A 19249-nucleotide genomic window follows, 5' to 3' on the forward strand; every position below is an offset into this window, starting at 1 on the left:
TCGACGGTTATTAATTTCAAATATTATTTATATTATAATACTTCAGTCGTGGCGCAGGAACACAAGCGTGTATCTTTGAGAGTGACAAGTTGTGAGTTCGATTTCCACTCAAGGAAATGAAATTCATTTCTTCGCTCACGTGTTTACCTCAGCGTTTAGTGCCCCGTTCACTCTGGCTTCCTACTAGGGATACAGCGTGAAGCTAATTTAAGTTAACTCATTTGATTATATTTCAATAAATTCAAATATCCCTTTAATGGATATAAAAAATATATCGCTTTTATATCTTAACCGTTCTTCTTTTGAAATGTAACTGATGTTTGATCTAACCCAAATCCAACACGAAAAGAACAATTGCGTCGCAAGTAATTTTTTTACCAAATGATTAAAAAAAATAATACTTCAGAAAAAAATCTTCCAGTTCCTGTGTACCTAAGGCCTAAATAAAAAACCCGGTCAAGTGCGAATCGGCGAGTGCCTACTAAGGACCCGTAAGTAGAGATTGTATATCAAGTAAGGAAGGAATAAGTAAGAAAGTACCAACAACTTTAAAAAAATATGCAGCTATATTGTATGAAATTACTACATATTTAAGTTTCTTTGTATAAGTTTGTTGTTTTCTAATTATATCCATAAAAAATCGAATTATCAGATTTTGTTTTTTATTTTTATTGTAAGTACTAGCTCCTTGCGATACTTCATAATTCTAGGTTAAAAACGAAGCACCTGCAGGATTGCAGACATTTAATATAATTTTTAGGTTGGTTGACCTCTACATGAAATTCATTAAAAATATTTCAACAGACCGACAACGTTTATATTATATTTTTTAAGATACGAATCCTTAAAAATTAAGTGTTTCAAAGAATTTGCCAGAGATTCTCTCACTCAATCTTTGTTTGAATACAACCTATCTGTAGATGCCTTTGTAGATTTAACAAAAGTGACCTAAATTCAATTTGTGCCTATTGTACTCTTGATTGCCACTCAGACTGTATTTTTTTTCTTAAGTTTAGCTATTATATAACAAATAAATGTAAATTCACGAGATTTTTACTGTAATTTAATATAATCATCTTTATAAATTATATTTATATATATTTTTTCTTATTATATTTTCCAGATACATTTGGAATAATATATAAAAAAAGCATACGCTTTTCTACACCAAGTCCTACAAGATGTGAATTGATTGAAACTATACTCATTATATTAGTTTTCTAGTATCCTCCACTATTGAAATCCTGGCTTCATCGTCAGATCAGCAGGGTGATACATTGTTTTTTCACCAACACTATAACAAAACTGGCAGGTTTCATGATGATATAATTATTAACTTCTATAACTGGGTCAAAATCATTTGCATACATTTTATTACATAGTTATGAGTGAAAGTCATTAGAAAATGTTACAATTTTAAGTGGAGTGAGTTGAGTTGACATACTATTGATGATACGGAAAATATTATATTAAATGAATGTAAATTGAATGTAATGAAAATATTAATATTTATAAAATCGTTTAGTTACTTAAAAGGCAAATATTTTATATATACTAGAGACACTTAGATACTAACATCTTTCGGCCTTTCTCGCTATATTCGAGCTAAAGCATTAAGTTAAAAAAATGCATACAATTAACATTTTTTTTACCAAAAATTATAATAATTACTGCTGTATTCATATTACTTTTAATATTTCTGTGAACTCAAACTTTATATTACTTTTAATGTTGATTCAGCAAATTTACAATGCAGTAATTTAAAGTTTAATAAATCACTGTTTAGTTTGGCCAGGTCAGGTTACCTGGGGAGCTTCGTAATCAAGGTCCAGCCGCAATCCACCAACTTTTAGCCTTTATTTTTCACGTATTTTAGTGAAAGGATTCTTGCGAACGTTTCATTTCCACATTCTATAGCAATTTGTACGTAATTGAGATTGAAATTTTAATTTTGAAAATAAAATTTTGTGGGTTGTCGTTAATTAAATGACACTTTTGTTTGTTTAATTGTTTTTATAGGTTCGAATCTTTATGTGTATGTGCTCAAATTTAACGATATTTTAATTGTGGTGTGGTATTTAGCGGAAAATGGGGAACGGAAATGCCTAAAAGAGAAATGGATTCAGCGTGAAGATAAAAAAGAGTAAATACAAATAGCTAAACTAAAACACAAAATCCTAAACCTTCTAAACTATGACAGTCGTTACGTACAAACGTAAATAAAATAAAATGCACTAGACTAGTGAAGTTAAATTCTTTCACAGTGAACTAATATTTGCACCGGAACATTGTAAAATTACGTCTCAAAGTCGATGTCTCCATTTGTGAGAGACGAGGGAAAAATTGGTCAAAGTGTGAACCGTACCTTTATATAAGGTTCAGTAGGTATTTTTTTATTTTTATAGGCTTTTTACGTGTATTTTTTTCGAATAAGGTATTTTATTTAGGTCTGTTAAAATGACGTAATATTATTCTTCCGCTTGTTATTGTAGCCAATTATACGTAATTTTCATATAAAGTTACAAACTTTTCCATTTATAATACTGTAGGCCGCATATATCAGAGCAGGCAAAAGACCGAAAGTTAATATCTTAACAAAAGCATTCTCAATGATTTCCCCATTTTCGACAAATTTTCCAAAATTTTTACGGAAACCAAAATAAAATGTTAGTTTACCGTTTACAGTCCACGGAAATTATGTAGCCTTAAAGGCCTCAACTCACATAAGATAAAGCATTACCATTGATGGATAGATCTTTCCTGTGGACAATGGATCCCTAAATAGAAACGTTCCAATTTACTGAATGACACTATCAGGGGAATAGTTTTATTTAAGCAACTCTTTCTACTGACAGATGCATAGAAATTAATTTTGCAAAGAAATTGTATTAAAATTCTTTCTTTCTTCTAATAAAGATGTTGTTATAAAATTTTGCGAGTCGTGCGACTGTAAGCGTGACTGGTTGTGGTGTGATTCCCACACGAGGAACCACTCATCACACAATGACTTCAGAATTCGGCAGAATGTGTTGAACGGAAGCGTTTTAACGGGAATGTAGTGTCTTAACACTGGGTTTCTGGGTGCCTACTCTGCTATATGCCTACGGTATGTAAAAACTTTGTATCAAAACACTCCGTTCTCTACCTTTCCAGCAGGACTCAAAGCTATAGTCCTAACGGAGTAGCCAGCAAGAATAGGACGCCAATAGCACTATCAGCGATACAGTCTTCTCGAAAGTCAATCGAGATCTCCGCCTCTCTTACGACTCTTTTTTCATTTTTTCTATCGTTTTAACCATTCTTTCTTCACTCATTAAAATATTTTTTTAGGAAAAATGGCACTTTGTGTGTGCCAACAACAGAATTTACTCTGACAAATACAATATTTTTATTTAAAGTTGTAAAGTTTAAAAAACAATGTTTTATTTCTTCGGCTCCATACAAATGAAAATATTTGTTCGTTTACAATTTCAAAATAGAAATATGACTTTTTCACCAAAAGCTCGGGAAAATAGGAAAAACACTAACAAAAAAACTTTAAAAAATATATAGCTGCTCTAACACCGGGAAAACAAAGGAGTAAAAATACACGAAGGTATGATAAAACATATAGATGAATATGTACGTACTATAATATTAACGAAGCCAGTCGTGGTGCTGGGACATAAGCCCGCGACTGCTGTGGCTGTGGGTTCGAATCCCACTCAGGGAAATAAAATCCATATATATAAAAATCAATTGCTGTTCGTTTGTCTCTCCAAAACTCGAGAACGACCGGGCCTATTTCGCTGAATTAGTTTCAAAATAATAATCCAAATAAAATTATTTTTTATAACTTTATAATATTAGTATAGAAATATAAATAATAGTGTAATTAGCGTAGATTTGAAACAAACAAACCATGTAGGATAAAATTATATGAGACCATGTTTATTCCATTCAAATGCCCTCGCCTTTGCAATGGTCAGAAACCATCCAATTTATATAATGAATAGAATCACGTGAGTTAAATGAAATGTATGGGCGTGTGGCCGGCACAGAAGGATACCACATTAGTAACATACTGTATATTTATACAGCTAATTGATTTTTGTTTATATTTGTTGGTTTTTTTTTTAATTTATGTGAATGATATAAATGAAAAAACGTAGTGTTCTCTGTTATATGTACATTTGGCCCAATATTAACCTACTGTCCCATTTTGGCCCACTTTTTTTTATTTTGGGGGTTAAGTAGTACCCAATGCCACAATTTATATAACCAAACTTAGGAAAAGTAAATAATAAATAAAATTATAAATTTGAAATCTAGCGTTATAAAGTACCTAGATTAGCGTTAGCCTATGTAGCGTTGTTTCTGTTGTTGTTGTTTTGATATTTTAACTTCCCCGCGTTGGTAATGAGGCAAAGCACATCGTTGAATTTCGCTACTCAACACGCAATGCTTTCAGAATTTAGTAAGTAAGGCACGGAAGTGTCTTAATGGGAACAGAATGTCTGAACACTAGGTTCCTAGATTACTTACTTATTGTATGCGGCATATAGAGTGAGGCTAAATTTGTTTTTATTTACTTATTATGGTAACAAGACAAAACGTGACTATGAGTTCCTTTACTAGTCTCAATTTTAAAGGGCGAACCTTCTGTTAAGACACAGACAGGTTCCCTCACGACACAACAGAAGGTTCCCTCTACCAACTTTAATATATGTGTGTAACTAAAATTAATTAAAAAATGACACTAGCTCCAAACAGGAGAGGAGAGGAGAGGTAGATCGTATACACTATAGTGTACTTCGTCGAACGGTCAAAAAATATTTATTATTCCATGCTTATGTCACTTATAAAGATTCCCCGACAGTGCCTATTGAATTTATTCATTCGCTTGATTGTAAATTGAAAATGGATCTGCAATGCAAATTGGATCTCGAATCTGAAGATAACGGAATTATATTGTTGGTAAAACGGATTTTTTTTGGAAATTTTATTTCACTATTAAAAAACCTTTAAGGTATTTTTTTGGGGTGTCCATAAGATTATTTAAGATTATTATACTACTTTTTTTGTTATATTTATAACGAAAGAATTGAGTAACGAACTGGTAAAATCATTAAGTTGAAAGTGAACCATCGCCCACGTGGTGGAATACAATCATACATTAGATTTTTGGGTCATTCCGCTTTGCAATGTTGGCAAGAAGAACCAAGTGTGAAGACCCTTCGTTTACCATTTTCCGTCCGAACCTAATATACTGTCTCAAAAAAAGAGAGAAAAGAGATTGAACCCATAACCACCGCGTTTACAATCAGAAGCAATACTGCAACTCCACCTTGGCCACATAACTATTTCATATATTTATTTAATATACTCATAAGAAAGAGCGTCGTGGCTTAGGGCACTAACTTGTAGGTTCAATATCCGTTCGGGGAAATGAAATGTTACGAGAAATGTCTTAACAGACACAGAAGATCTCTATATCCTATTGTATGCTTGATATAGATTAAAGCTAAAAAATAATTAATAATAATTTTCATTTAATTTTTTCTCTTCTTGCAATGTAGTCTGGACCAGACGTCAGCCGTTGTCTGTCCACGTAATTTCGTTATAGTGATGTGTTGCATACGTAATTGAAACTGGGTGGAACAAGATCAAATTGACTTTTTCTTAGAATTTTCTATGGAATTAAAGTTATAACGAGGAGCCCCATTTAATTGATACCTAGCAAATCTTGGGCACTGTTCCTCCCCTGCTAGGTGAAGATGGAAGACAGTGAAATCTTGATATTTTAAGCAGTTTTTTCTTATATTAGTATTACAAAACAAAACCTCAACATATAATAATATTTTTTTTCTTCATTTTCACGCTGCATTTCTCAGATAGCAGGGATGAGATACTTTCGTTTCTGTTGAATTCTGGAGGTATTGCGTGTCGAGTGGCGCAACTCAACACCGCCCTTTGTCTCGACCCCACATCAAAGATATAAAAATATTAAATATTTAATTTTTTCCAGTGGGATCGAATCCACAACTGGTCACGTTTACACGCACCTACGCTAAAACTGGCATCACACACAATTCACTTACAAATATTAGGTCATATAACTAAATTGATATTAAAAGGCCAACAGCCTAAGGGAAGATTTTTAATAAAAATATTATATAAATTAATGAACCCATTTAAATGCAAAAACAATATTTTCATATCGTTGAGGCGGACGTGGATAACGTATGAATCACACAATTTCATTGTATACTTAGGTTTTACCGGGTCTTATTAATAAATAGATTTATATTTGAAAGCTTTATTTTACATAGTATATTAATATTCAATATTTCTTGTAATAAAAGTATTTTTTTATTGAAATATATATTTTTGATCGGGTTGCCCCATACTCAACTACATGTAGGCAGAGAGGGAAGCTTTTTTTTTTTTCATTAAGACACTCTGTTCTTCACTTCCGAAGAAGTTTCAAGGCATTGTGTGTCGAGTAGTGAAAACACAACGCCGCGCTCTGCCCGTTTAAAATGAAAATATTAAATATTTCATTCCCCCGAGTGGGAATGGAACCTGTAACCAACGTATCTACAACCAAACGCTTGTGCCACTGCGCTACGCTAGTTAGTGCGTATGTATTTAGTGACAGATAAAGTTAGAGCGAAATTATTTTTGATCCACTTTAGGAATAACCAAAACGGAGAAGGGGAGACGAGTTGGGCCATTACAAACCTGACTGGTGCTCAATAGCGCGAAATAGACCAGAGTGGAAGAAGTGGAAAAAAGTGGGCAAAAAAAGGAATAAGTAGAAAAAATATTATTAGAATGGAAAAGCTATCCCTTATTTTATTTAACTACCAAAATTTAAAAAAAGTCTCATGTATAACTAACATACCAAAACCATAAACCCATTCCTAGCTTTAGACAGTGCTTGATAAGTCCCAAATGCCAGAGATACGACGCGACAGTTGAGTTACTTCAGCTTGTTATTCGTGCGACACATCAAATAGACTTGGTGATTGTGTTCGCCTGCTATTGCCTTTTGAGATTGACGATAGTCCCTTGGCTTATACGTATATATTGTATGCATATTGTATATTTGTATATTATATATACATATATATAAAATATGCTTAGTTGGTTATATTTAATTGGCGTCGTACGTCTGACTGTAAATATAATGGTTGGGAGTTCTATTCACGTTCAGTGGAATGATAATATTTAAGTTGTTTTCAGCTCCTCGCTCTGGTAGCACCATCAAAAGCTGGGCAAGAAGAGACTGCGATCTGCATCGCGTTGGACACTCTTACGATAAATCCTTGGAATTCTATGTAGCTTCTTTTCCACACTATTTCTTATGCCCAACTTATGAGAAAGACATCTTCACCAGAGGCAAAAAAATAGAGTAAGGCTTTGGAGCTGGAATTTCCTTAATATACGGTATAGTGATAATTAAACTAATGATCGTCATTTGTACCGCAAATAGCGCGGCACTACTTCTGACTGTTTATTGACTGGAATGAAACTATTGCTATTTTATGTTTAGCCTGTCTATTTATATACAGGATGTAGCTCGATCGACGGATCAACGATGGTTTATGTGTAGGTGACTTCAATACCTATCCATTTCATCCCCATATACGTTCAGCAATTTTTAGTGGTTAAGCAGATATTTGGGAATTTGTATTTTTTTGGAAACAACCAGGATTCTTGAACAAAATTAGCAAATGCTGCCCAACTATTGGTTGAAAAAATTGAGAGCAGCTCAGTAATGGGCCTATCGTATCATATTACATATATTATTTATATATTTATTATAACTTTAATTTAAATTTATTATAAATTTATTATAACAAGGCAAAACGCGGCGTTGAGTTCTACCATTCAACACTCAATGCTTTAATAGTTTAGTGAATAGTGGGTAATGGAAGTGGTAAGAGTGAGTGATAAAATACTCCGTTTCTATTGAGTAACGGAGTGTCTTAGCATTAGTTCCCAGGTTCCCTCTGTCTACACTACTATATGCGGGAAGCGGTTAAGGAAATCAAATGAATTTATCACAGATTCCTCCTATCACAACAAATGATGATACTTAGTTTATTTAGGCGTTGCCTTCTTCTTGCAAATTGAATTCGTTCCCTTTTAATTTATTATTATAAGTCCATTTGATTTTGTTTCCATTGAAAATGATAATTTATTACAAACTCTGTTGTAAAAGGTTAATTGACTTTTATTTACATTACTTATTATGAATTGAGACCGCCGTGGCGCAGTAGCACAAAGCCTAATTTTAAAGCAACGGTTTTGGGTTTGATATTTAAAATATTTTCAATTCCTCTCTCTGGCAGCAACAGAGGTCTTAACATTAGTAAGTTCTCTTTGCCTAATCTAAATGCGTGGAAAATCGTAAAGTTAATTTTTGTTAATTTATAGTTTTAGTCCTTATAACCTCCAAAACGATAAATTACTATCAGATTTCTAATAAGTGCAATTGTCGCAACATAACTACTGGTGGAATTAAACGCTGTATTTTATCAGAAGAATACTCGGATAGATAGCAAAGAATTGACTTTTAACCATCGCACTTCAATGCTAATAGTTTATTATCTACCTTTTAGGTTCTCTTTGTATCTCGCACTTAGCACGGTATATCTTCTGCCAAGGATGGAACCTGGGAACCTATTGTTACCCTGTTTATATTAAGACATTTCAACTTCTACAGTAACAATAAATTAGTATTCAATATCCAATAACTAGTATAACAGCAACACCACTAATAATGTATCTAAATTAGAAATTCCGAACAGGCACTATGAGACACTCGACGCTCGCTGGCAATAAATTCACGATTATCTGTCAATTCGTAATTATTACGCGGATATACATATTAATGAAGTGTGAATTGGTTTGATTTGCATAAACCTATCGAGTTACTTAGATTAATCTGTGCTTTACACGGAGTTATGTGTTTTTTATGTGTTAGTGCACACAGTTAAGTATATTGTGTTTGGTGGAATGTGGTATTTTTAGGAACTAAAAATTCGAATTGATTTTTTTTTTCTATGTTTAAAAGTCCGTTTTTAATACTAGATTCTTTTGTTCCCTCTGCTTATACTGCTTTGTGAGGGATGCAGCGTGAACCTAACAAAAAAAGAATAGTCTGTTTATCGAAAGTGGCTATAGGTTATATTAAATTACGTTAATCGTTACTTGCAGTAAAACTAAATTTAATTTGGATATTATCCAATAAAGGTTCTCTTCTCGGTGCTGAAATCTGCCACACTACAAGCAATATTTGAGATAAAATTGGGTGAAAATAGAAAATGGAATGTCTTAGCATTTAGTTCGCTCTGCCTATCCTCCTTCGCGGAAAGAGGATAAAGCTGTTTAGTATTTATATGAAATATATTCAAAATATATTCGCGACTTGTTCACAAAGCGTAACCTCACTTTACTGATTAAACATCAACACTGTTACCGAATTAATTGTCTTGTTTTCTTTGTAGGCGATCATTTGCAATTCAAATCCGGCGGCGTCTTGTCCAAGCTTGTTGGGACGTATTCATGGCCTTACCCTTAAGTGATCTATCTGGGGTTCTGAGACATTTGAATTGTTCCCTTATAGCTCAGTGGTAATAAATATTATATAATATTTACCTATTTACCTACCTATAAAATATTGCATGTGTATAGGGGTAGGTAAGCATTGTGGGTAGCTTAATATTTTTATTTACTCGCTCTACGCAACTCGCAAAGCATGGTGTTGACATACGCCAATACACGCAATGCCTATGGAATTCTTCGAGTTAATGGAAACGGAGTATCTTAACACTAGGTTCCCAGGTTCCCTCTGCCTATCCTTCTATGTGCGAACAGCGCAGATTTAAATCCATTTTTCAATGCTGTACTTTGCAAAATTTCCCTTAACATTTACTGTTTAATTTATTTAAATTGGTTTATTTTGTATCGACAAAATTACTACAATTTTAATTGTAAATTCATTTTAGTAATGAAATAATGTGTAGTTCAAGCGGGCGAAGCCGCGAGCGGGTCGCTATTATTATTTTAAATGTATAACTTATAAGACAAAAGTTTATACCGTCACGGTGGCGTCTTTTTTGGTTATTTCTAGATTCGTATTAACGAGGTCCATTATCTTTGATCTTTTACGATATGCCAAATAGAGTCTAGACAGGTCTTCGTATCATAATTTTAAGTAGCCAATTGAATATTGTGATTGAATATTATAACTTATGACTTTTATAAATAAATAAATAAATTTCTAGAATTCTAGAGTTTCTTTTTCGAAAATATATTTCTAGAGACTGTCCTTGTATAGCGTTTGCTTGAAAAGAAAATATATTTATTTCCTCGCGCTAGTAACACATATAAAGCGCGGTGTTGACTTACGCCATTCAAAATGAAAGATATCGAAAATTGGGTAGTAAATGGGAAACGTGTATCTCCTATTGATAGGTCTCTAAATGAAGGACAGAATCTACGAGCTGCTATTTAGCTTCAGGCTATATCGCGCAAAGTCCTCAAGACATTTTGTTCTCCACCTTACCCTTGAAGTCGGATTATTGTGTGTTGTTTAGCGGAACTCAACGCCACACTTGTAAAAACGAGCAAGATGGCTTCATAAAAAGTTAAATATTTAAAATTACATATAAATATTAATACATGCATGCACATACTAAACTCGCGAATAAGCGAAGTACAGCGACTAAATTTAAAGTTACCAACAAACTTAACTTGTGTTATACTTTCTTGATTTATATTTCTAGAAATATAGTTTGAAGTGACTGTAAAATTTCTCGATTTACGACTATTTTGAGTTTTATATCGTCATATAAGTAAGGCTTCAGTTTTAAGTACGGCAAGAATTTTATAGTTCATATACTTATTGTACCTATATACTCGTATAAATTATGAAATATTTGCAATAAATAATGCTATTCATTGACTTTGACTTTGTAATTTTGGTAAATGTAGTACGTTTAATACTCACGAGGCGGTCGAGGTCAGTTTTTTACGTAGATAGACAAAGAATAAAAATCAAATCAAAATCAACTTCAAGCTGTCTCCCGCACACAGCTGGATAGGCAGAGGGAACCTAGTGTTAAGACACTCCGTTCACCACTTTCTGGAGGCATTGCGTGTTGAATGGCGGAACTCCACGCCGCTGTTATAGACAAAGATGTTTAATAAAATATATAACAGTAACGGACGCGCCCAGCTTCGCCTGCTTATTTGCACCCTTAGGAGGTGAATTATAATAAATCATGAAACACATGTTCAATTAAATATTTTTAAGAGTCAGAATTACATTTTTTTTTAAAAATCGGTTCCGGTTTACAAAAAAGTCCATACAAACTTTCAACTCCTATTTCATCCCTTCTTAGTTGTCCAGATTACGAAAATAAAAATCTGTCCAAACGTTCACGTTTCTACCATCAGCGGTTACGATCACACCAATTATCTACTACTATGAAATTTAAAATTGGCTAAAACAGATAATATAACAAATTCATAATCATTTCATTCACCAGCATTTGATAGATTATTACCATTCATATCAATTGGGATAATTGAACTAAAATGCGTACAATTTGGAATTTCTATTGCAATCAATTTTCAATTTCAATCGAAGTTTTAGATATATCTATGATCTATAAGTCTTCTGCACCATAGATATATTTTCCAAGTTTTCGCCTCTAAAAAGTTAATAAATCCTTTATGGGTCTAAGTATACGTGTATATAATAAAATTCCGCAGTGTATTCTTAATTTGCCACTAACAAAATTTAAAATATCTGTAAAAAAAATTCTAACAAGTAAAGCTTATTACACTGTTCAAGAATATTTAGAGGATAAAGATGTATGGAATTAATGTCTATTGAATGTCAGGCAGGATAGCTGCCAGCTAATGTAATAGTAAATAATAATATAATAATATACCATTGACTTTAAAAAGAGCAACTGTTGAGTTTCTTGCCGGCTCTTCTCAGCAGAACTGCCTTCCGAACCGGTGGTAGCTTTTTGTTGACATGTACATTCGACGATTCAAAATTGCTTATAAATTTTATTTGAATAAAGAATATTTTGAATTTGAATTTGAATATAAATCAATTTCTTTAGATATTTGTACCTAAGTGTCCCCCTGTCTGGGATTCCAGTCTACAACCATCGCGGACAGCATGGCGTGTTCCACTGCACCATGACGTACTCTTGTCTAATTCAGTAACAACATTTTTCATTTTTATATAGAGTTAATAAACATAGGCATACTTTCTACGAGTGAATAAAGTTATCGATATTTTGAGCACCTCTCATTTCGAAATTCTAACTGAATTTGTTTTTCAATAGTTGAACTGTAGGTGCGAACCCAATTTCGTATGCAAATAATTTCTATATATATAAGAGTTTAGTAGGAAAATATTGATATTTTTATATACTTAAGTGGCTCATAGTATTTGTGGATATCAATTTGTTAAATTTAATTTCAATAATATTTTAAGTTTTACAAATAAAAAAAGTAAATCGAAATTTTCAAGTACGAATTAAAAATGTCACGAATGTCAGATACTGTATCTTGCCTCCAGAATTCGGAGGAATTGTCTTAATGGGAGCGCAGTCTCTTAAGATTAGGTTCCCAGGTTCCCTGTGCCTACCATGTCATGGATACAGCATGAAGCTAAAAACAATGTTATCTATAAAGCTCAGTAACATTAATCAATATCTCATTAAATTGAAACAAAATTAAAACTCCAGAACATTTTTTTACAAAACTCATAAAAGTTACTTTTCATATTATGGAATGATCGAAAGTTCGATCACTATTACAAAAATACACCTGCATATACGGCGAAAGTTTCGCGAACTTTTAATAGGTGCCCATCGAAACTATGTTTCGGGAAAACATAATTGTCGCCTCGGGTTTTTGAAATTTATGAACATAATATATAAATTATGTATGAAATATTTATGAAAATATAAATTATTTTCTTATGTAATCTAGAGGATATTGTATTAATTTGTATGACTGTAAACGCAATGGCTGTAGTAAAATTAATTACCATCATTTTTTTTCACATTCGCGTTCTACACATACTTTACTACTATAAACATACATACATTATCTAATATTTTTTAACCGACTTCTGTAAGAAAAGGAGGTTATGAATTCGACTGTATTTTTTTTTTTTTTAATTTTTTTTTTAATTTTTTTTTTATGTTTGTTACCTCATAACTTTTAACTGGGTGGACCGATTTTGATAATTTTTTTTTTATTTGAAAGGTATAGCTTCCCGAATGGTCCCATTTTTTTTTGGTCCATGTCTGAAAATGGTACCCATGAGAAAATCACATAAGTCTGAAATTTGCATTATGCATGTGCGCGACTAATAGCCGAATAACTCAATGTCGCGCCAACCGATTTTGATGATTCTTTTTTTATTTGAAGGGATACACTTCAAGTATAATTTGGTGAAAGTTTGGTTAGGTTTCGATTATGGAATCCGGAGAAAATTGAGAAAGTTTGTTTTTTTTCGTCAAAAATTAATTATACAGTAATAGTTACAAGCAAAAACTTTTTAAATTGATGTCAGAAGTGAGATTCCTGATCGTTGCATTTCTTTTCAACCAATCTCAAAAAAGAGGATGTTCTCATTTTCAACCAACTTCAAAAAAGGGAGATTCCGAATTCACCCGAATACTTTTTATGTTTGTTCTTGTCAATAGGTATATTATATATAGGTATATATATGTATTTTTATTTAGTCATATAGGTATTTTTGGTAAAAATGTAACTTTGCACAAAAATAATAGCTAATTAAATGAAGTTTTACATAGAACAATCACAACCACTCGTTGACAACCACTACCACCACCATCACCACTCGTTCATGAAGCATCATTTTAAGATCTACCCATCACTAAAAATCGTAAAATAAATTAATTTTTAACAAAAACAAAAACCGACTTCTAACAACGAACTAAAAAGTGAAAAATAATTATATAAAGGTTTTATAATTTTGAAGTCGGTGCCAAGCTAATGCTACAACACCCTCACTACAATATCTAATTACTAAGCCTGTTTGTTCTACTTGGCACCGACTTCAAAATTATAAAATCTTTATATAATTATTTTTCACTTTTTAGTTCGTTGTTAGAAGTCGGTTTTTGTTTTTGTTAAAAATTAATTTTTTATTAAGCTCTTCATCACAATTCGAGATTACATTACGTATGGAATGCGGTACTTAACGCCGCTTTTAGTCTTACCCCACTAGAATCAACTATCATGGCATATACTGTCCCAGACTGTTCTATTCCTCTTGACGATTATAATAGAATATACTATAAGACAATTGAATAAAAATATACCGGATTTCAACCTGTCAATTTAGCTTATCAATAGACAAACGCTATATAAAGATAATTCTGTTCAATATTGATTTCGTTATTTATATGCAACTTAACAAATCCTTTTAAAACCTTTTAAGCTTAACAGAAAAATATGTTTTGTGCTTTTCATTTCCTTTTTTTGCGCTCAAAATCCATTCAGTCCATTTTAAAAATCTTTTAAGGATTATTTTCCTTGTTATTTAAGATAAACAAACGAAAAACGGAGTACCGTCTGTACTGAGGCCGGATTGATGCAGCCTTACAAGGGTGTGACTGTAACGAGACGGTTGTGGGTTCGATTCCCACTCGAGGAAATGAAATATTTATTTACATTTTCATTTTTTCGTCTCCAGAATTCGGCAGGAAGTGGGGAACGGAGTATCTTAACATTAGGTTCCCTCTGCCTACCATGCTGTCTGCATCACTGGCTGTGTGTGTGATACAGCATGAAGCTGATTTTCATTTATAAGAAACCAAGCTATCAATATCCGTATTCTACGCTAGGAATAAAGCAGGAAGCTACATATGAGTAAAGCTACATTACTTATGTAGGGTAGGTATATTCTATATAAGCAATGATCAAAGACTTAGGATTTTAATATAGTTTAGGAAAGCGCATCTCTTAGGCTTTACTCTCAAAGCAAAATTCTATTAACTTAATGAAATTTTATTTTAAGCCAGCTATTAGCTCTAAATCGGCTTCGCCAGGATGGTAGAATGGTTGCTACCATCTACCACTAAGAACTAAATATGATACATGGCTGATCGAAGTGCTTGTAAGTTAGATCGCAGGTACAGTGGGTTATATTACGTGATATAATATAGCCTTTGTTGGCCTTTCTTGACGACTGAGAACTACGTCTCCCAATTAACACAAAAAAAATTTGAAACTGTAGTTTCTGAGATTAACACATTAAGCCTAATAAACTCTTCCGATTTTTAACATAAGTATACTTAAAAAGACAGCGGGAATCCGCTGGATTCAAAGGGCGCAGGACCGGACGGAGGGGCGAGAATTGTGGGAGGCCTATGTCCAGTAGTGGACGTTGAAAGGCTGATGGATGGATGGATACTGAACTGTTATATTCTTGATGTAAATAACAGCTTATTTAGTTTTCCAAATAAAATACGATCGTCTTGTGATTTTCACCAGATATTTGGGGAATATGTATTTAAAAAAAAGAAATTCTTTAAAAAAGGATGGCAAATACAGGCCGACTGTTACGTTAAATAGCCACACATAATAGTTCGAAACAAACATAGTTTTATGGTCTCAAAAATACCCAAAGACTCTAGCGAAAAAATATATGAGTGATTTAGTCAGTTCTTAAAAAAAAAACATAATTAATATAAAACTTACTATAGCATCAGTAAAGTTTAAAAGTCGAGTGACCCAGTACTTAGTCGACACTTCAGAAATCCAGCGAGCGAGGTTTTCGTGAGACTGCAAGTTAAACTCGGGTCACCTTTGAGAATGGTGAGTGTTAAAATTTAAAATTTTCAAAGTACCAACCAACCTACCTATGCAGGGAAATAAAATGTCAAAGTTGCATTTATAACTTTACACAATTTATGAGATTCCAGTTCCAGTTGGATTTGATTTCTTGTTAGTGTAAAGAATTGTTTTTAGGTAGAGTTTTAGTTAGAAAGCTATCATATGGCTATCACTAAACATTCTGCTATGACACTAATTTATAATAATGCATACTTGCTTCGATATGAATAAAAATAACAATAATTTGTAATGTAATTCAAATATAATTTAAATATAGTATATTTTTTAAATATATTAATTTTTTTTTGATACTTGAGAGGATCAAACCCACGACCATCGCGTAGTCACACGCCGTCTCCGCGCAATGATGTCGTCAATCATTAAAATAATTATATAAATGATAGATAGCCCATGTATACATTGACTATCCATATGTAATTATGTATATACACTATGCAACGCAAAATTTTTTTCTATTCAAATAATTTATTCCAATAGCTGTTGAGATTAATATCAAGTAAGTCTTGGTCTTAAGGAAAGTTTTTTCATTGATTCGATTCCCACTCGAAGAAATTAAATATTGAATATTTTCATTTCTTCGTTCTAGTAACGAATCGAAGCGCGGCGTTGAGTTCGGTCAATCAACTCGCAATGTTTCCAGAAAGCGACGGTAAGTAGGTAAGATAAGTGTCTTAATAGAAACGGAGTGACTCTGCACTAGGTTCCCAGGTTTCCAGTGTCTACTTTGTCATATGCGGGATACAGCATGAAGTTAAATAATAAAAAAGTAAATGGTCACAATTTTACATTATATAATACAAAAGAGACCTTCCATCACAGAAATTAAATAAATGTCAAACCTTTCAGATTTCTAGGGAGAATATGTAGAATTTGTCAATCAGTTGGCGTATTCAATGGCCGCGTTTTATTAATACCCGAATCTCCATCGAATCTCCTCTAATCTTAAGCCGTAAAAAATCTTTTGAAAATGTAGCTTCGCAATTTCGGTTTTTACGTAAAAGAAAACGGCCAAGTGCGAGTTCTATTCGTCAATTGAATGTTCCGTACAAATTTCATGATTGCAGGTCGTGACCTGACAAACTTATGTTTTCGGGTGTATGTACGTATTTTGTACGAAATTAATTACGATTATAAATTTGCAGTGTGATTTCTGTGATTTATATAATATTTTTTTCAATATATTTTTCGCCATAATTTATATTCGTTGACTAAGAAAGCTTAATTTTTCTATGCTCTAGTATAAACCTGAATATATGATATTAATTTCAACATGACACCTCCACGCGATATAAAGTAAAATGGTCCTTATAGTAAGAGAGACAGTTGGACAACAAGTGATTCTATTAGGGTTCCGTTTTTTCTTTTGAGGTACGGAACCCGAGAAAGCCAAGATTCTACGTTTAAATCGTTTTAAGATGATTTATGTTGGAAATTCAAGGTAAGGTGACTATAACATGTTTTTTGTCGAGGTAATTTTGATTTGTTTGTTTATTTTCTGGGTGGAATGGAATGGGATTAAATGAAAAATACTGTCCCCATTTTTATTTGCTGTAATCTTTCTTTATTTTTTTCTAAATGTGAGTGTTTGATTATATAAATAAAGTATACGTAGTTGTAATATTCGTTAATTTCAGTTTCATGATTCAATTTTCTCAGTTTTATGCCGCATATTAGGCTTCCTTGGCCTATCCTGCTATATGCAGGATAGGCCAAGGAAACCTAATGTTAACGTACTCTATTCCACATTTACCACCCAATTTTTGCTTGTTGAGTGGCGTAACTCAACGCCGCCCTTGATCTCTATCTTCAGAACGAGGAAATGATAAATATTAATCCTTCCGAGTAGGAAACGAAAACACAGCCGTCGCGTTTACAGTAAAAAAATAAAATCGACACAAAATATACTTGTCCATTTTCGAAAATCAAACAAAAGATGCACGATCCATACATACGTACATACATATGTATATAAAAAACAATATAATTGAAATTCACATATATTGTTACAACTGATATTATAAATGAAGAGGCAAATAACGATGATGCATCGAGACTCTTACCGACATGTTTCTTTTCAAAATATAACATTATTATGTATATTATTTTTATGAAATTTTAAAATTCAGTCAATTGTTGTATCGAAAATGACGAATATTTTTGTAATTGTTACTATATGTATGTATATATATGTATACTTTTAAGGCCAATCGTGACGCAGGGGTTGAAGCGTGCGACTGTAAGCGCCACTGGTTGTGGATTCGATTTCTACTCAAAGGAATGAATAGTTGTTTATTAGTATTTAATTTCTTCGTTCTTGCACCAGAGAAAAGCGCGGCGTTGAGTTACACCACTAAACACGCAATGTCTCAAAAAAATTACGGAAAGTGGGAAAAGGAGTATCTGAACAAGTCTCTTCCCTATGCTTACCTTGCCATAAAAAAGATTATGACTTGACTAAGATTCGAACCTACAATCAACACTTACAACTTTCCATACAAATAACAGTTAATAAAGAATAAATTCAATTACATTTTATCTACTTTAGTATTAATTACAGTTAGCACACTAGTGACCCGATAGCACTCTAGAGAGTGATTTAGATACGACGAAACCTTTTTAAAAGTAATCGACTTCGAATTATTTAACTTCACTCTGTTTGAACTGACTAGTATTGTTTGATTGTCTAATTTAGTTTGTTTATAGCTTGATTTACCCTAATGTTGCTTAGAATTATTATTCTTCAGATTTTTTGACTATTTCTCGTCTGGCTGTCAGCTTGTTGTTTTTAGGTTTGAATCCCTTTCGGAAAGGAACCGAGGTATGTAAATATAGTTTTACAATATATATTTTACTTTATTTTCACAGTTAATAAGAATAAAGAGTGCCTTAATGGGAACGGTGTATATTACGATTAGGTTCCCAGATTCCCTCTGCCTACCCTGATATTCCCGAGATACAGAGTGAAGCTAAAAAGTATAAGACAACATTGCTTTATAAGATGCAATAAATGTTATCGATTCTTAGGATGGGCAGATTTTTTAATATTAGTATTCTTATCTGTATAGTAAGCAGAGTGACATACCACCTTGCTACTTACAAAATATTAGCATCAGCATAAATTTGATTTTCAATTCAAAATTAATAGCAAAGACACCTCTTACTCTCATATATAAAGAAAATACAGTAAAAAATAAAGAATCACTAATATTTACCGACTATCTTTATATTTATACACATTTTAATTAATTATATTTAACAAGAACGAATGAATGAATGAAACAAAATCGTTACGTTACGACATTTCACAATAGTCCTCCAGAGGGCAATTCTACATTGG

Source organism: Heliconius melpomene, chromosome 16, assembly GCF_056956725.1.
Source record: "Heliconius melpomene rosina isolate 202511_hmr_F chromosome 16, ASM5695672v1, whole genome shotgun sequence".
NCBI classification, from domain to species: Eukaryota; Metazoa; Arthropoda; class Insecta; order Lepidoptera; family Nymphalidae; genus Heliconius; species Heliconius melpomene.